Here is a 21,297-nt window from a genome sequence, read left to right on the forward strand (position 1 = left end):
ACACATACGCACACATAGCTACACACACACACACACACCTAGCCACACATACATATACACGGGTACACACACACATACAGCCACTTAAGTCATATTCATATACACACACATAGCCACACATACACAGCCACACACACACACACACACACACACACACACACACACACACACACACACACACACACATAGATATATACACTGGATTTTTCACCTGCATGCTTGCTCTGTAGTTTTTGGGGTTAGTTAGCGGTAGCTTAGCTCAGACCGTGTTCGGATCTCGAGATTTGGGTCTATCGCTGCTCGTGTTTTGGTTGGCTCCGTGTCGGTTTTGTGTTTCGTTTGTGGTTTTTGTTGCAGATTTCCAGTGCTTGACGTGTGCCTCCGTGTGTTCCTGCTTCCTGGATTGGCAGTGGATGTTGTTAAAGCATCATTGAACACCGTGAAAACTAAAAAGGAAATGGGATGAAAATCTCAATGAATATTTGTCATGACAGACAGCAGATTTATACATATTCAAATAAATGAAACTCAATTAGACTACATTAACCTCTAAATATTACTTTCTTTAGTTACACAAATTAAACAGATAGGCTACAAATTTAAATCCTGTAACCTGTTACTCCTTTTCTAAATATAAAATACAAACATCCTAGTAAGCAGTAAGAATTAAAATTGCAAACCTACTGTAAACACTGTTAGCTCACTAGATCAATTGCAGTGAAATTCAACTTTTGTAGTGAATAATGAACAAACCAAAACTTCAAGTAGTGCACAAATGGCATTTAAAGTGAATCATGTGCTAATGTGTCAATAGCTTATAGTGCAAAATAGCTAGCTGCACAGTAATGAAATGCAACTGAACTATTGTTATGCAAATTAACGTTTCACACAACCACTCGGTATTATTAACATCGAACAGAAAGTAAACTTATTGCTCTGTCTCTCTTTCACGCTGTCTCTCCTTGCCTCACTTCTGTGTTTTGACTTTAAACTGTTTCCGCCTAGCGGACTTCAACATCTGCGTTAGAGTGTTACTGATAAACAAAAGTAAACTTGAAATTAATACATACAATCATTTACATTACCTCCAATTCCACTTTTAGAAACTCTTTTAACCAAAGGTAAACCTGCTGCTGGGCCTGGAAACCATCTGGAGCAAAGCCATCTTAGCTCAGTTACCACAAGTTAGCTATATCATGTTGCCTTGTTAGCTCATGTCAATTTCTGTTACTTTTCCATGAATTCTGATCAAGTCTGTCCATATATCTTCAACTCATGCCACAGCTGAAATGAAATTTGAAATCAGTATTGCTGGCGCTGAAACAAGGAATAGTGAAATTCTGACTGATCACCGGGAACCCTTGATGAGTGAATGCCGTGTGGCCGGGATTCTCGGGCTTTCCAAAGCCGGTTCCACAGCTGGAGACCTCAGTTACAGCTGCTGCCCGGGCAAGCTTCCAACGGATGCTGCTACCTGATAGTATCCCAGTCTGATAATAGTAATCGGTACTCTGATGGTACAATTACCAGCACAACAGGCCATATTGTCTTCACAATAAGAATGATTGTGCACTGTTAAGATTTTATCCCCAGCTGAGAAGTCAAGTCAAAATAGTGCCAAAATATATAAATCAGCACTGCAGATATGGCTGATAACTAAAAACAGACCTCTTTTACTCATCTTTGAGTTACAATTAGAGATAACTGCGACTTTCTATGGGGAAATACACCTAAATTATGCTCATCTTTTTCTGACAGCAGGAACAAACCAGTCTTTGTTCTTCTTCCTCTATTACTGTGACTGTTTGACCTAATTGTGTGCCTGCTGCAGTTTCTTGGCACAAACTTCTTCCACAAGTTTACTCAGACTCTACTGTGTTTCTAAATTACCCCAGAGTTGCCTTTGCTACACCAGCTTCATGTCAAATCCAGGAATGATTTCCTTATAATTACCTTTAAAGCCTTACCCAGCTTGGCTCCGGTGTGGATGAGGAGGCTGCTGATGCTCCCCGAACAAAAAGTCCGGCACTGAGTAAGCTGGAGCTCAGGTCAATAAATCCAAAGTGTTTCATTTTTGAACGCATATATATCAAATGCATCACATTGATGAATGCTTTGTTATTAGTTGTATAATACCCTTCACTCTAATGTGCCTTGAGTTGACTTTCAAATTAGGAGGAACACATTTATCATTGTTTCATAAAAACAATGCCTAAATAGGCTACAGAGCCGGCCTCGCTTTTCTAGATCCTGTAATGCAATAAACATTTAGACAAACTGATATTGCGGAAGAGTTGGATAAGGCATGGATGGATGGATGGATGGATGCCATTTACAAGTGAGCACTAAACAAATCCCAGTGAAAGCTGCCTAAACTTGATACTGACACAGCGTTTTAAAGTTAATCCTTAGAGATATTTACTCTTTTATTTCCATTAGATTAAATGACCGGTACAGTGGCTCTGGAGGACAGTTGCCTCGACCTTTATTTCATTTCCTTTCTTACAGCACTTTTCAGCAGTCTGGCACTTTGCTTAAAGGGAATCTCAGCGGATCACAGAGTTATATCTACAAATCAGGTTGTAGAGCTGCATTTCCAGAAAATGTCAGCACAGAACTTGTTTTTTCTGCTCTTTGCAGCCCGAGCGTCCTGGCTAGACATCTCAATAGGAGCCCGAGTGCCCAGTTTGCCAACTGGCACATTTCAGCTCACAGCCTGAACAGCAGCCTAATTATGTATCTTAGGTTCTTTTTCTAGGTTCATTTTCCATTTTTATTTCCCTTGTGCTGATCCAAACTGTTGAGCCAACAGTTGAGATTCACTTGTCTGATGATGTTCTTTTTCCTCCCACAATATGACCTTTCCAACACGTATGGATGGAACATATAGCTGTTTGCTTTCGTGCAGCTTGAAATCTGCATTATATACTGGCTTATTTTTATACCACAGGAAAAACTAAGATGAAAGATCCGTCTGTTACTCTTTTGATGTCAACCAACTTTAGAAACCTTCCTCATTCAAAAAAAAAAGGGAAAACTGTCAAAGCTCACAAATTCCCTTGTCTTCTTGTAATATCTGCTACATTATTGCGGGAGCTCTGAAGTGTCTGCCAACTTGTTTCCTGTTTCTTTCAAAGTCAAGGTTTGCTTGCTGCGACCTTTTCCCTACCTGGAATGTTCAACATTTTGAACCTTCAAAGCGCAGCCGTTTTCACTCTCAGTAGAGGTAATACTGTATTTTTATAATAAATAAGCCCATTTCAGTTATCTGAGGGAGCAGCATCCATCTTTGCAGACACATTAGATCAATGAAATCAAAGAGACCAATTGTTCCCTTTGGTGTAATTCTCAGTATGAAAACATTTGAATTTGTTTTATTGTTGATCTGGATAAAAGAAGATGCAGGATGCAAAATAGAGTACATTTTATTAATACATCTGAGCTGGAGGACATCATTGTGCAATCTCTGGAAGATTTGCAACTTTGCAAAGGTTTGCCTTCCTTTACAGTATAAATACACGTAGCAGAAGAGAGTTTCTGAAGAAGACGGTGCTGTTCATCATTCATCTTACACCACCAAGAAATATAAAGGACCGTATCTGTGGATGCAGCTGAATTAAGTTTCCTGGAGAAGCTTTGAGAATTCCTCCTCTACACGCGGCGACCCGGTGCTCGAGGCAAAGAGCGAAAAACTAGCTGAGGTTGTTTATCACCCTGCTGACTCCGACCGTTTTCATGAAATCTGACCGAGAGGATTGGGCCATTCACCCCATTGATTTGGACAACCAAAAAACAAGCAATACAGTGTGAAAGAAAGAGGGAAGAGCTTCTCTAATGGTAAAACAACCCACAGACCGGCACTAATGCAAACACACAGAGCAGCAACCAATTCAAAATACTTTATTAATCCCAAATAAAATCCCAAATAATTGGTATTTGGTAAGATTATTTTTAAAAGGGATATTCAGTCATTTTGATCCATCATAACCTTACCAGCTGGTATTCCTATCAGTATTCCCTCCTGCCTCCTAGTCTCCTGCACTTGGCTCTTTTTCCCCAAAAAGGGCTCCTTCATTAAAAAGGAAAAGACTGAAGTGAAATAGTTGATGAAGGAGGTCGTTTGGGCTAACTGTTCTACCGTCCACAGACACGATGGACCAAAGCTCTGACTAATACAACAGCACAAACTGCTCTGCTAGCTTATGTTCTTTTCTCTTTGATCATTTTGCTATAAAAAAATATATATATCATTCAGTTTTTCGCACGTTTTATTGGTGTAGTTATCCCCTTTTTAAATTATGTACGGGTTCAAAGAGGATTAAGTGATTGTTCTCCAAGAACGTACATTTTTAGTGGGAAAATCTTTATTTCAGAAGTCTTTTTTTCATTTATTTAAAACACAGTTAAGTTTAACACTGAGGAAGAATAAGTGTACATTGTAATGTGTGTACATTTTAAAATCGAAATACATAAATACTAGATATACTCTGTGATTTAAATATTAATCTAAATTATGAAGGGGGTAAAAAAAAGCTACCAATGTGTAGAGAAGAGGGAAATGAAAGAGAAAGCAGACACAACAAAGAGTAGAGATGTGTCTCTTAGAGGAGAAGAAGCCGCATCCAGAACATCCCGAGTAAGAAGATTTAACCAAAAGAGAATAATCGGTGCAGACAGCTCACTGCTTTATATGAAGCAATCACTGTTGGGCTTTAAACTCTTTCAGACAAATGAAACAGAGGAACCTGCAACCTTTTTAGTGTTGGGCATAAAAACAACTAAATTAATTAAATGAAACAGACACTCGACTGAATGCAAACTGGCAGGAAATGAAGCTCATGGAAAAGTGAGGACACTGTTCCAATTAGCGTCTTCAGTACCTATTTAGTCATCCGCAAACTATTGTTTTGTCTGAGCCTCGTCATCGTGTGTTCGGTGGAAACAAACGGTGACTTTGCTGCCAGCAGCTCTGCCAGAGTATGACAAGTTCTCGTTCCTCAACTTTAGCTTGCTTCCTCTCTGATCGCAGACTCTCACAGATAACAGATGATTTCACAAACTCTCGTTTCAAGCAGTTTGGTCTCTGGTTGCTGAAGCTCTGCCTTGAGGCTGGTTCCTGCAATAAAAACGTAAAGGTAGAGGAAAACAACAATATTTATTCTGTACCTCATTGATGAAAGCCTGTGTTATCATGTGATAATAATTCACAACCACCCTGCAGCGCAAGTACAGCTGCAATCAGATGTTTATATGCACTTTACAAAATTACACAAGCTTTTTTTATTTATTTTTTGTTAAACCTTCCATCTATTCAATTCAGTACAATTTGCTTGTACAGCACAGTCACCTCAAGGTGTTTTACACAGAAAACACTCAAAAGTCTACCAAAATAAATGTAACCCAATTGAATCCAAATTAAATTCCAACTTGCTCCAACACATTCCAAAGCAGCATCCGATTCTCTGAGTGAAGTAAACTTTTTCTCATTAATTTGTAAAATATTCTAACACTAAAATACACACATTCTGTTTAGATATAGTTTCATTACTTTCACCATAGTCAGAAGTTTACATCTGGCAGAATGACCTTTTTGAAGCGTGGGAGGTCTTTATAGTCGCTACAAGATTTTCCTATTATGTTGCTGGAATTTTGGCCGATTCCTCCTGGGCTGGTGAGTCAGATTTGTGGACCTTTTTCTTTGCAAATCCTTTCTACAGAGGGATGATTTCAGAGCTTTGTAATGACCATTCAAAAACCTTCCTTTGCAACTAACTTGCAAGTATCCTATGGGTTTGTTGTCTATTAGCAAAACGTATCAATGCCCACTTTAAGGTTTTCGCTGATGTCTTCAGATGTTTCTCCTGTGAATCTCCATCATCTCTTTCCTTATGACACCGTTTATATTAAACGCACCAGTCCCTGCTGCAACAAAGCAGCCCCACGATGATGCCGTCACCCCCATACTTAGTAACTAGGACGGCGATCAGAGGCCTAAAAACAACCTCCTTTTTCTAAACATTAAAATCATCATCAAGACCAAACAGTTCAATTTTAGTTGTATTCAACCACTGGACATGTCTCCAGGATTTAACATCTGTGTCCCTATATTAATTAGTCTTTTTATGGTGCCTTTCTGGCTCCATGGCCTTTCACCTCGCATTGGAACAGGACTCATGTTTTCCTAAAGCTGTACCCTCTTACAGGTTTCAGCCAGCATCTTTACATGACCTTTCATTCTTGTTCTGGGGTTCATTTACATATTTTGTGCCAAAGTAAATTCATCTCTGACACACACACACACACACACACACACACACACACACACACACACACACACACACACTGTTTATGCTGGTGGATTATTGTTTGAACAGATGAATGTGGGACCTTCAACCATCTGGAAATTGTACCCATGGATGAGCCAGACTAGTGTAATGAGGCCCTTGTGTGCAAATGTGTGGGCTAAAATGCATTTGCAGTTATGCCTCCAATTAGCTCAAATATTCAGACTATCCGAAGCTTCGCCAGGAGGCGGGTTCTATCACTTACAGTAAGGTAAGATAAGATAAACTTCACTGCCCCAAAGGAAATTTGTTTTGGCATCTGCTAAGGCGAGACATACAAAAACGTAGAATATTTCTTTAAACCGCGTTTAACATATTTGTTTTTGTGAATGGAGATGTGATTAAAAAAAAGGGACATTATCTGAACTGTATGGCAGAACATGACTTAATTGCGTTGGGGAAGGAAGGAGGGAAGATTTGGATTTACTAACTTTCTGAGAGGGTGGATGGCATTTTCCATGCTCACGGTCGGATGTTCAAAACTCAACTTTGCATTGATCTGTGTGCATAGATCATGTATATTTATGACCTAACCTTGCTAGTGCCCAAGTATAAAGTAGGGAAACTTGGGAGGAAACCAGGCCAGCAGGACCCCCCAGCGAAAACCACGTTACTTCATTTATCCATATATATTATGCCTTAGAGCGATTACCACAACTTAAATCCAAAGTAAACATCAGCTTTTATTTTTTATGTCACATAAAGCTGTTAACACACATCCATGAGTGATCGGTTGTGAGGCCCATGAACATCCATCACATGACATAAATGAAATCTCATTCTAACCTAGCAGAAAGCAGGGTTATTGATCATATTAGCTAGTTTTTGCATTGACAAGATTTCTGCATGAGTATAAAAGATAAAATCGACGCACCTTTTAAACATTCAACCCCAGATTCTGTGCCCCTTCATTGTCTGGCCTGGGTAGCCTCTCTTCTCTCTAAATGGTTCTCCTCTGTGATGTTTCATTTATTGCAAAGACTATTGTTTTTTAAATTTGTTTTCTTCTGTTAAAATCATTTAATTTTGTTTCATGGTATAGTGATTGATGGTGGACCTCAACATCTCCATCCCCTTCTGTCTCCTAACATGGATTTTTCCAGCACCCCTAGAGAGCTGATGCCAGCTGAAACCTTGTGCGTGATTAAGAGACACCACAGACAACTTTAAAAGGTCTGAACACAGTCTTGTAACAGTTTATGGACTTTAAAGACAGCACCTACTGAATCTGCCATGGAAAGACAGGGCTGGACTTTAGAGTTCAAACTGGCGATCTGTTAAGTTCAGGACAAACCAACTCGATTATCGGCCGTCGTAAGCCGTCGGTGCCTCGAGTCGGGTTGGTGTTACCCGCGCAGTCGTCCGTTGGCGTCGGCACTCATTTCGGCCTATTCAACATGTAGAATCGGCCACTAGCCGTCGGCCTCTATGACCAATCTTTTTTTTCCCCTTCTTTTTTTTTCCTTCTTTTTCTGTCGATAAATAAGTATACATGTGACATCGAAAAAACCGGCTACTCAGGAATTCTTCCAGAGTAGCCAATCAGATTGCCCGGGGGCGTGGTCTAACTGTTAACAGGTCATGTGCTTCAAAATCCAAAAACAAGCAGGAACCTATCTGTTTTTTCCCACTGAAATAAAAAAATAGGTTATTTCGATCAATACAATCTTGTTCCCTGTCATATTTTTGAATTTAGTGTGTTTTAATTGATTTGTTTGGTTCTCAAAAAAATCAAATAAAAAATAGGTGTAGCAAGGGCTTACTACTTGGGGTCAACCGACAGGACAGCAGACACGGGGTTTCGTGCAGTAATTGAGATTTATTTCACCAAGACACACGTGAACCAGCAGAACCGCTTGCTCTGTCCTTCCTCCCAGCAGAGACCTCTTGGCTGGTGTGCAGCCGCTGTTTATGTAGCCAGGCAGGGTGGAGAGATCGGTTGGGCCCACCTGCAGGTCACGCTGCAGGTCCCGCCGTCGCTGGGGCCGCCTCTGGGTCCGTCGCTTGGCGGCCTCCAACCTCCGCCTCACGACCTGCCGGCTGCTGCGCCACCAGCGCCTTTATTCTGAATCACCCAGACACAGACGTGAACCAGCAGAACCTTCAGCAGCTCTGTTTTTCCTCCCAGCAGAGACCCATTGCTGGTGTGCAGCCGCTTTTTATGTAGCCAGGCAAGGTGGAGAGGTTGATTGGGCACACCTGTGCCCAATCAGCTGAGTGGCTGCACCCCGGCAGCCCACACCCAATCCTCCATCCTGCCGCAATAGGTCAAATGGAAATTCAGATAGAACTTTAATGGAAAGAGGGGCATTGGTTCTCAGGCAAAACAGAAACACCAGCCGTCGGCCTTTATGACCAGGGGTGCACACAAGCCGGGACTCCAGGGCTAGTTTACTGCATGTTTTAGATGTTTCCCTGTCTTCAACACACCTGATTCTAATCACTGGTCGTCATCAACATGTCATCAAAGTTTACACAACTCTGTTGGTGACACAGCCTTGTCTATCAGGGTTGTGTTGAAGACAGGGAAACATCTAAAACATGCAGTAGACTAGCCCTGGAGTCCCGGCTTGTGTGCACCCCTGTTTATGACCCTATGACTATGATCTGATTGGAATCGACGGAAATGACGATGGTAAATTTGCTAGCTAAACAGCGATGGCTAAAACACTAAACTACATTCTATCATCACGTAGTTTTGAATTGTACTTGTGTTTGATTGTATTATATTTTCATTATTAGCCATCTTACTTTTGATCCTTCTTGACTTCTTTCAGACGTGAAAACAGCGGGCTCTGTTCAGAACTCAAGACTAGAGCAACTGTCATTTCTGTCGGTTGCTCTAGTTTTCCTTTTGTTTTTGTGACATCACAGATTAGGGCAGATTAGGGACGTACGCTCTAGTCGGCTTCGGGTTGCTGTGTTTGGGTGTATTTTTTTGACCGATTCGGGCAGACGGGAGCCAACTTTCAGCCCGACTGCTTTTCTGCCGACAGTCGGGTTGGTGTGTTCGGCCTTTAGGCTAATTAATCAAAAGATAAATATGTCTTTGCAACGCTACCCTAATTCAAGGTATACAAATGACACAAATTAATGTGAATATTCAGAGTACATTTGCCTTTTGACGTTTGCTGCCAAAGACGGCAGAGCTACAACACTCTTTCCCTTTTATTATAATTTTTCATGTACATATTCTTTCATCCCGTCGGTTTTGTCTCTCATTATTCTCCACCAATGCTGACCCCTCCAGCTGCTGACCCTCAAAGAAAGAGAGCCCTGTTATGTCTGTCTGCTATTGTCTCCCAGCACAAGAATACCAATGGCCAGCAGCTCCAAGAAAATCAATTCCTTTGAGGTAGATCCAGTGTGTCCCTGACATCAGTCTCCCTGATTATTGTCTCAGAATGCAAACCGATCAATAGCAGCCACCAGCTTGCTTCTCCCCCATAGAAACAGCAGCATCGTACATACAGCCCAAAGTGCCTGTGGCCTCATCGACTACACTTTGAAAGCAGAGATGTACAAAAATTGAAAATGTTTCTCTCGGCTGTGTTCTATTTTGTTTTTGTGAATGGAGACTTAACAAAAAGGGGACATTATTTGAACTATATGGCAGAAGATGACTTAACAGCCTTTATTTTTGTGTGGTGGGGGCTTGAGGGAGGGAAGGTTTAGATGTATTAACTTTTTTGTGGCAAATATGTAAAAATGCTGTTGTTACAAATTTTCCAATGGGACATTAAGATTCTAACATAAATCTTCCTGAGGTTTTTACCAACAGTCTTTTGACATTTTGGTCAAAAAGCCTCATTCATAACAGCATCTTTACAGGTCTGCCTAAAAATTCTTTTACACAACTGCAGCTCATTCATAACTCTGCTGCTCAAGTCTTCACTAAGACCAACAGAGTGGACGACATCAGTCCAGTTCTGAGGTCTTTACACCGACTTCCTGTCCGTCAGATGATAGACTAAAGTTCTGATGCTGGTCTACAAAGCTCTGAATGGTCCAGGACCAAAATACATCAGTGACCTCCTGACCAGTTTGAACCTACCAGACACCCCAGGTCACCTGGATCTGTTTTTTTAATCAGAGTCAGAACCAGACATGGAGAAGCTGCAGTCAGTCAGTTTCTATGCTCCACATGTCTGGAACAAACTCCCAGAAATCCTCAGATCACCTGAAACGTTCAGTGTATTTAAATCCAGATTGAAGACACACCTTCCATCGAATAAAGCTCCAAACCTGCACTGATACTTTTAAACTTGAGTTTGGATCATATATTAACTACTGATTTTATCTATATTATTATTTCTTTATTTTTTGTTTAAATTCTAAATTATGCTTTTTATTTATGTTTTAATGCCTTTGTAAAGCACTTTGAATCACCTTGTTGTTGAATTGTGCTATAGAAATAAACTTACCTTGCCTTCATTTTCCACTTCTTCTCTGAGCACTTGGTGTTATGAGGAACAGTTTGCATCTTTACCCTCTTTCATGAGATGAGCCTTTTATTGAAAACATGATACAGTTTTGCGGGGTTCGATGAATACGGGGGTGATATGAAGTTGGGGGTGGAGATAAGTTGCTCTGGATAATTCTACTCTGATCTAAAGGCAGGTTTCTATAAGTGGGGATTTGGGGTAGTTTTATGGCCTTGACTCAGCTAAGCCGGATTTATGCTTCTCCGTTGAATCGACACCGTCGCAATGCAGAGCTTCTGTGTCGAAGTGAACCTCCCTCCACAGAGCGTCTTCTTCGCTCAGTGTGCACTGCCATCATTTTCTGACTTTGTAACACTGAGACCTTTTTTATGCCTTCTGCTAGACTTGTTCAGATGTTGTCCAATCGGGGGTTGGGATGTACATGTACAGTAACTGACTACTTGACTATTTGGTAAAAACTGCAAAAGGAGAATAAGTTCTTTACTTTTTTCTTTTCTTTTGTTAAAATAGTTGCTTTATTTTTATTTTATTTTATATTTGGTGACCAGAAAAAAGCTTTCAGTGATACTAACATGCAAATTCTTTCCAAATCAAACTCTTAGATTTACAACATAGGGCACTTTAGCACAATAAAGAAGGTAACGTACATCTCTCCAGCAGTCAGGTAAGCTCTTACCACCAGCTCTTATTCATTGTTTATACATTTTATGTTAATAAATCCATGTTTAATGTCACTGGGCTACACTAATAACTGTGTTTCTAATGGCACTGAATTAATACCAAAATTAAAACTTCTCAATGCCAAATGCACAAGGTTTAGTTTATGCTGTGACATTACATTTATATAAAAAGTTAGTGAAACTTATTGGTTGAAATATTTGTAATTTTAATAAAAAATGTAATTAAAAAAATATATGGATGTAACAAATATATCATAACTTTTTAGGTAAAACCGCAATAAGTGTTACTGTACTGTCCAATGGTTTCGTCAGCGATAAAACAATACTTGTAAATCATATGAGGTCATCAGGTTTCACAGATTTATTATTTTTTAGATAAACTACCTACCCTCCTCTGAGATAATTACAGCTCGCATTTACAAGGTTGCCAGATAAAGCCAAGGACTAACACGGTTTGGAGAGGAGACCTTTTTGATATCCACACACCAAGGATGTATTGTTTTATGTGCCAACAGACTTAATAAGCTGTTCTATGGTTCTTTTATGTGTTGATATGTTATCTCCCACATACAATAGTAGCTTAACAGCGCACCAGGTTACCATGGAGATGCACCATAGTAAGAAGTAAACTACCTGACCATGACGTTGCCACGCTGAGCCCAAAATCTTACTTAAAAACCGTTACCGCAAACGTCATTAACTATAGTCCCCATTTCATCACGTGGGATTTTATTTGCACAGTTTAAAGAATGGAAGATGGATACAAGCAATACATGTAAAATTGAAAATTTTAGATAATCTTCACTGAGAAATAAGCAGCTGTAGGCGATGTGCATTTCTCAATTTCTAGTCAAAATTTCATTTGTCCAGTCACCTTTCAGTAATTTACACATAAAATAAGTTTCTACAAATGTATAACTTCCTTCCCCTTTATAACGTTTCCAAAATGAGGGGCATTTGCAGAAAAACAAGTCTTTGTATTTGTTACCTGAAGGGATATCCTGAAGTTACTCCAGCTGTTGTTCAGTCCTGTAGCAGCAGTTCTGATCCGATCCAGTGGAAACATCACGTTCCCTCAAGCTCGGTTTGAATGCAACTGAATTACAATGTTTTATGTACCTCTATTTGTTTGTGACTTGGGTCACTCTGAAGATAGGCAACAACATTTAAATATAAACTATGATCAGTATTTGAATACAATTATTTGACTTCAGTGATGTTTATTTGGGTTGCATTCAATTTTGTGAAATTACAATGGAGGATCAAACGCACAGGTCAGAATTAAGAAACCTTGCCTTTTTTTTCTGTATAAATGAATAAACATCTCATGTTTTGTTCCTCTAACTCTCAGCCGCCATTGATCGAGTGAAATTAACATTTACTTTAAACTTTTCTACTTGCCTTCAGCTTTGTTTTCCTCTTTGGCAACCTCTCTGCGTGATCCCTCGTACCTTTCGACTGAGTCGGGTATTGGCAGCTCAAACACTCAGGTATTATTTAAACCCCATCTACCACCTGTTGGAAGCCACAGCAGCTGCCAGAATCCAAAGGTTAATCAAAAGGTTAACGATGTCCTGATACCTGCTGGTACAGAAACATTGTATTTTCAGTTCATTTGAATATTGTTACCGTCGTTGTGTGGTTACTTTCACTGAACCGCAAATGTCAAGAACAGAGTACGGTTCTTTCTGTCTTAAAAATAAGAAAATAACTCAACATAAAAAAAATAAAAACCATAATTATATAACATTATGAATTATTTATATTAATTTGAAACTTAATTAATTTGAAAAGTAAAATCAGAGCGTGCACAAGCTTAGTTTGAGAGACTTTAGACACCCACATCTTTGTCCTGGCAAGACGTGTAAAGACAAAAAACAAAAGTAGACTATGATGTCACCCACAGGTTTTCTAAAGAGTCAGTCTGAAGGTTGACAGCAAATCAGTAGGATATGACTCCTCTCCACATGAGAATGAGGTCAAAACAAACACTCCCCCCCGTACCTCAGTTACCATAAACTAGCTATTTCATCTAGATGATTATCTTGAGGATCTTGACATACAAATATAACAGTCGGCTAGGGGTGTAACGATACACTAATCTCACGATACGATACACGCTATTGAGGTCACGATAACGATACGATACGATATTATAGCAGTATTTTTTTAACGACCTTGAATGAGGAACATATGACTGGAAAAAATTGTCTTTTATTTGAAAGACACAAAATACAAAACAATACTGTGCGTTTGCCCTATTGTTACAGTTTGTAATGCTTTATAACTGTTTAAGTTTTAAAGAGAAAGCCAGGCCAACCATTTTCTACAAACTGAACTAAAAGTAAATGTCAGGTTTGCATTATGCATCTTCAGTTTCATACAAGTAAAAATATTTTGCCACAAACTGAATAGTTTCTCTCATGTATGATTTGACTTTTTTCTTTTCCAGAAATGTAACAACTAAAATGAAATGAATAAATAAAAGTAGATAAATACATACAATTTTATATCATAAAAAAGATTGATTCATGCTCACCTTATAAGTGTAAGAGGAGATTTATTTTTGTTAAGAAGGTTATTTTGGTAATTCAGGGTTCATTATTTTATAAATATATTCTGTTGTAAATCAGGGACTATAATGACACTAGTCAGTTTATCTGTAGTGCTTAGTATGTTTTAGATTGGGCAGAGTGATATGCCACAGTACGGCACTAGGTGCTGTTGATGTTTTAAAATCCTACACTGTTGAGCAGTCATTAAAGTACCTTAAAGTAGCAAAGACATTAAAGTAGCAACCTTTGATCAGAGGCGAAGGTAACCGCTTTCAGCTGCTAAACTTCACTTCACCTTAGTCATACTGCTCTGTAATGTCTTTATCACAATAGTAAGTAAGCTTTTGAGCAGTAAGTGCTCAAAAGTGGCACCATAAACTGCAGTGCAGCTGTCATTCCAAAAAACTTCCAATTATATATTCATTTGTGGTTTCTTAATATAATTTTCACTCATTATGTACATAAAAAACCTCAATATTCTTGTCATTAATATGAAATGGAAACATAAAGAGCATTTTTCAACCACTCTGTTGATGTCTTTACTTCTTACATAAACTCGGACATTTAAACGAGGGCAAATTGAAATTGACTTGCTTTTGGAGCCTTATTGGCCCTAGTGGTCATTCAAGGAACTGCACCTTTTGGGACTTATACTGTAAGTAATTACATATATCTGTAGAAGCAAACGTCCATGTGCAGGGTGAGTGGAGTCCTCCAAGATGTGAGAGGCCTTTTTTCCTCCACCTGCTGGTGTAAATGTCACTGCTGGTGGGCTAGCTGCTCTCTGTGATCCTCTGTGTAGACCTCCCCACCCGCTGCTTACCTTCCTCTCTGGAGCAGAGCGGTTATCATACCAGGATGATAACAGGCGCACAATGCCATCGTGCCGCCGTCGGTGTATCCGAAGTCAAAAACAGTTTTCTAAACTGACCTAATAAACCTGATTCTGATTCTGATTCTGATGATGCAGGATGTGAGGATACTTTCCACAGCACACCTGTTGAAGGTGGTGAGAGCTGAGGTGCACAGACCTGCATGTCTCAGTCTCAAGGAGCAGAGATACTGATGAGCTCTTATTATGTGTTATTCATCCTGGTCAGGTCAGAAATCTGTACAGCCAGACATTTAAGGCTCGAGACTGTCTTGAATGTTTTGTGTGTTAACACAGTGCCAGGGAGGAAAGATATCAGCAGCAATCTTAGTGAATACAATTGTTGCTCCATTTAAGTGTAGGACCATTTTTTAAAACAACTTGCAAAGAATAAAAAAAGCCCAAGACCTACAAGCATGATTTAAAGTTTAAAGAAAAAAAAATGATAATAAGATACATAAATAAGATAAAATAAAACATAATTTACAGGATTTAGAATTATCACTTAAAAATATTTAACAAATGAGATGCAAGAAATAAAGGTTGCAGTGCATTGTGGGAGATAACGGAAATGCAGCAGTAAATAAAAAAGTTTTTAACCTTGATTTAAAGCAACAGAGTTTCAGTAGCCTTGATGCATTCTGGGAGTTTGTTCCATATTGTTCCAATGAGGATATTAATTATTAAAAGGGGAAAGATTTACATTTTTTTCCAAAAGTTGACACAATTTTGTGAGGTCTTAATGAAACATCTGTGAACCATTTTATTTGTTTTAATTATATCCTGTAAAACCTTTATATTTGTAAGATTCTTAATTATATGGTATAAATTCTTTACCTGGAGATGCCTCACGAGTCATAATGTGCATCTATGTATGTGTTAATGTGTGGTATTCATATGTGTGTGTCCGTGTGTGTGCAGTAATATTTAGAGGCCAGAAAAGCCCACAAGGCAACTAGTAATATGCTGCTAGGTGAACGGACACCCTCCAAATCAGTGTTTTAACAGGAGCATGCGGCTGCCCTGAGGACACAGAAAACCAACAAACCCTCCAGACCAGCAGTGTCCAAACAGTTCCCACATTGTAGCCATCCAAGCTAAATAACCCTCTGCCGAGCACTGCAGAATAATTGCATTTACCCGGTGTAACGCCTGCCAAGTGAGCAAAACATTTATAATGACACCAACCGAGCAACATCACACCTCTGAGCTGTAGCGAGCTCAAACTCTGTTGTTTGTTGCTGCACAGCGACGAGACAGATGTGTTCAGGTTAAAGCTCGCTCAGAGCCGGATGACAGCAGAGTTTATATCAAAGTATTTGGCTGAACGCAGGGCGCCAAACTACAACAGTCTTGTTCTACAAACACGTTTTAGAGACAGTGCCACAGAAATGCGATGGTAGGCGTACAAATGCAATTCAAGAATACGCTTTCCATTGAATTTTTTGTTTTGAATTTTACTATATATCCACTATAACAGCAGGGTTGATCAAGCAAAGCTGTCACTTGTGTCCACTTCCTCTTTCACTCTTACTAATTCCATGGAACTAATTATTATATTAATGAAACAGAATATTATTATGACACTCCTGTGACCATGCAACAGGAAGTTTTATCTGACAGCAGGACAACAATTGTAATTTTAGATGCCTTAAGAAAGCAGGATGTAAAATTCAGTGGCAGCTCGCTGTAGAAATACAGCTTGCAACAAGCTATATTTTCTCTGTTTCTGCCATAGATTGTATATTAAAAAAAAAAAAGCTGGACAAACTGCCTGTGATGTCACCCAAAGGTTTTCTGGAGAGTGTTTTATAAACCCTCGCCTTGTCTCGCTGCACGGCACCTTATTGGCAGGAAATTGCTACAGCCTGACCCTGGTTGATCCAAAAGTGAGCAGGTTAGTGGAACTTTGGTCCACTGTGGTTGTTTTCTGAAGGGCTTTATTTATGAAGTTGGCATTAAAATGGAACACATCCTCCTTTCAGATGGTGCTATTGACAAAACATCTGAAACAAGTGGTGCTGCAACTGTAAATATGTCTTCTCGCCTTTTTCTTTTCATTTTTAGACAATTTAATACCATGTCAATGAAGATTGACTCACTTTTAGAGACGGCCACTAATGGTCAAAAAGTAACTGCAATTTTCTTTCTTTGACCGTGTCAGACAAGCAAGTCACATGTAGCCCTTCGCAGTCTTTGGTGAGTCTGTTTTGAGCAACATTAGAAACATGACCCACCAGTACAAACTCTGAGGATGGGCACCATCAGCGGATAAACATGGCTTCATCTGAAGTCGTGAAGAATGGAGTTATGCCTATAGAGCTGTCTAAATGTAACCAAAGCTTTAAATATTCATTCATCCTGGCTCCATTTTAATTACTGAGTGCGCACACAAATGGTACTTATGAGTTTACTTTTTAAGTTTCCAAAGCCAGACAGAGACACAAGTGCATATTAATTTGTTACTTCTGAGTTAATTTAAATTTCCATAGGGTGTTATCTAAAGATGTTGGACAAAATGAATAAGTGGAAGCATAGTGGCAAGAAAAATAATGTAAAGCTCTTGGAAGTAAGTGGTTTTCTGCATTAGTTTACCTTTAAATGTGATCTGACCTTCATCTACCTCACCAGTACACAATGTGCTTCAAGATCATTGAGTGTATCCACTTGAAGTTTGTCAGTGAACATCTTGATGAAGGTGCAATTCTAATTGGGACATTTTTTTGTGAACTTGTGAAACACAAGTTAAACACATACAGGACAAGAATGGGCCCATTTTACTAAGACTGAAACATCTTCCCAACAGTGAAGAATTGCAGTGTAAGCATCATGGTTTTAGCTCTCTTTTCTGTTTCAGGCTCTGAAGAACTTGTCATCATCAAAGAGAAACATAATTCCCACGTTGACCAAAATATCTTGCACAATATTTCAGAGTGCCTGTCTAACTGCATTTGAGAGATGCAGCAGGACAGTGGCTCTGACCAAAAGAGATGCTCTTGGATGCTGTTGTTTATGCCTGAACCAAGAGCAGCTCTGTAAAGAGAAAATGAACAAAGATTCCTCCTAAACATCGTGCAGGTCTGATCCAGAGTTAGAAAGATTTTGCATAAAGTCAGTGCTGCTAACTCCAAGCGATCACCTGCTTAGTCCTCCAACTAATCTGTATGTTTGGAGCCTTAATGACCCTAATGGTTGTTCAAGGAACTGCAGTTTTTAGAACTTTCATGCTGGTGTAACTGTAAGTATGTGTACGTGTAAATGATTCAACTGAGTGCACAGAGGCATAAAAACAGATGAGGACAGCAGAAATCAGCAATAACATAACAAACCAGGTGGCGGTATTAATGACTGAGTCGTTATTTGGTAAAAAAAATCACAGATGGTGGACAGGAACTGTTTTTCACCAAGGGGGGGCAAAAGGCTATGTGCAGGGTGAGTGGAGTCCTCCAAGATGTGAGATGTGTGTAAATGTCACTGCTGGTGGGCTAGCTGCTCTCTGTGATCCTCTGTGTAGACCTCCCCCGCTGCTTACCTTCCTCTCTGGAGCAGAGCGGTTATCATACCAGGATGATGCAGGATGTGAGGATACTTTCCACAGCACACCTGTTGAGGGTGGTGAGAGCTGAGGTGCACAGACCTGCATGTCTCAGTCTCAAGGAGCAGAGATACTGATGAGCTCCTATTATGTGCTATTCATCCTGGTCAGGTCATCAGAAATCTGTACAGCCATGGAATGGAATTTAAGGCTCGAGACTGTCTTGAATGTTTTGTGTGTTAACACAGTGCCAGGAAGGAAAGATATCAGCAGAAATCTTAGAGAAACAATTGTTGCTCCATTTAAGCGTGAGACCATTTTTTTAAAACAACTTGCAAACACATTTTTTTAAAAAAAGCCCAAGACCTATATCTCAGCCTCTGCTGGCCTCAATAAGGATGTTAATTATTAAAAGGGGCAAGATTTTTATTCATTTATTTTTTTTCCAAAAGTGGACACAATTTTCTGTAGTCTTAATAAAACATCTGTGACATGCTTCAGTGAAAATACCACAGAGACACAATGCAAAAGCACACTTTATAACCATATGCTCCCTGCTCTGTTTTGTGCAGCTGGTTTAAGGGGTGGAGTCAGTTATTTGAAGTGACTGCCCCTTGCCTCGATTGAAACAGAAGTAAAAACTTTGTGCTACCAACTCTGGAGGTACAGCAAAATGAGCCATAATGTTAAAGCTAGGGTCTGCGATTTTACATATTGTACATTTTTATCAAAATCATTTATAAGGTTGTTATGGCCCAATAGTGTTACCTATGAAATATGATTAGCAAAAAGAACCAAAAGAAAATATTTCTTTTATCTGCTGTAATCCTGCAAAGAAGTCAACCAATAGGCGCCATTCGGCCCGAACGGCGCCTATTGGTCAATCTGCTTGAATGTCAGTGATTGGAAAGTCCTCACCCTACTCCCCGCCTCCCAAAGTACGACAACCCCAAGGACATATGAAAGGCGCCGCTTGTTTTTGGTCCTGCTGGCTCCCGTACCAGAGGGGGTGTGTCGGAGGCGGGAGCTTCATGTGAGGCAGAGCACAGGGGGGAGGGAGTTTGTGTGTGGAGTAGGTGTCTTTTCTTAAAAAAAAAATCAAGATCACATGTGACTACTTCAAAAAAAGTTGTATCTGAGCAAATTATTTAGACTTCATGAGCTATTTGGCTATAAATGCACAGCGATATGTTTGGAGAACACCAAACCATTTAAGCACAAACACCTTGCACCATCTGTTAAGTATGGTGGAATTCAGGAAGTCATTGGTGCCAAAGGATGTCCAATAATCATTAAATCATTAATCATTAAATCCAAGCGATCACCTACTTTTTCCTCTAGTGAATGTAATGTAATTTTAATAGGATGTTTTTAACAAAGACACAAACTTACAGCTGCTTCTGTGTTATACATTTTTGCAAATATGCAAGTCTTTTATCGTAACTTATGGCGCTTTTGCACTAGTCCCTCCTCCGCCCGGCTCGGCTCGGTGCGGCCCCGTCTTGCAGGTTTGCACTAGCGGCTGAGACGGGTAGAGCCGCTCCAAGCCGATACTATTTCTGTAACCATTCTGGCGAGGTTCTATCCGGGCTGAGCCGGGACTATTTCTGACGTCACCACCCTCCGTGCCACTGATTGGTCGGGGGCGGGGCCGTCAGACGTTTGAATCAGGAAGTGGGAGTCAGCGCGAGCGCGACTCGCGGCGATTTTATTATAAAGCACAAAACGTCTGTTTGGTGATCCAACTCTGAGGTGCAGATGTTCATAAACCTGGTGGCTGTCGAGAAAATTAAAAAAGGGATGTAGACGGGCTGTTTTTTTTCTCAGCCGCTCGCAGCTCCAGCTGATTTCTCATCTGCGCCGACACAAACAAAGGTGTTGCGCAATCGAGTACGTCACAGCAGCTTCACCCCACCCCCCCCACTTCTCACCTGGGGGTGGAAAAACAAACGGGGACAAAACGGCTGGAGCCGCGACGAGCCGCACCGAGCCGAGCCGGGCGGAGGCGGGACTAGTGCAAAAGCGCCATTAAAGGAGCATGAGGCTCCTTTTAAGAAATCAGACTCATTAGCGCCACCCTTCACCACGTCGGGGGTACTGCAGCCAACAGCGAAGCCGGCACGGGAGAACGGGGAGAACGCGCATGCAGCGTCATTTGACGTCACGTCCGCAGGACAGCGCGGGAAATTTGGGCCCACAATTGCAGCGCATTTTGCAGCACACAGCCTGTTCAAGGCAACGGAGAGATACAATAGAGGGCTCATTCTTTTTGGTTTGGAACGCTTCATCTGACATTATTACTAGAAAACTTAGAACGTATACAATTTTTTTTCATAAATCCTGCCTCAATCCTGCCTCATGCTCCTTTAAACAAAGACTGGATCACATTATGGCAAATTATTGCAGAAAACCAGTTCATTTCAATAAGTTGACATGTTTTTCTCTCTAGGACAATATCACTATCATTGTCCCACTTATCTTATCTCATCTCAACATTTCTTCAGTTCACTGAACTATGCGATTATTTGTTCATATGCAGCTCTCTTATAGCCGATTCACGCCAAACTTGATGACGCTGCTGCTACAGTGCTCTGAAACGTGTTAATTTAATAGCTTGCCCAGCACGGTGATGGTTTGTCATTGCACCGAGCAAAGCATGCAGATGCAGCAGAATGTAGCTTGGGTAGTTACGGCAAGCTGCCCTCTGTTAACGGCACAACTAGTAGATACGAGGCATCCATACAGGTACAAAAGATAAGATACGCTGTGTCTGTGACTTCCCTCCCGTCCCTGCAGGAACACTGACTGAGACCACAGTGCAAAGCAGATTGACACATTGAGGTACAACTTCTTCTCCCTGGCAGCGC

Source organism: Cololabis saira, chromosome 12, assembly GCF_033807715.1.
Source record: "Cololabis saira isolate AMF1-May2022 chromosome 12, fColSai1.1, whole genome shotgun sequence".
Classification (NCBI taxonomy): domain Eukaryota; kingdom Metazoa; phylum Chordata; class Actinopteri; order Beloniformes; family Belonidae; genus Cololabis; species Cololabis saira.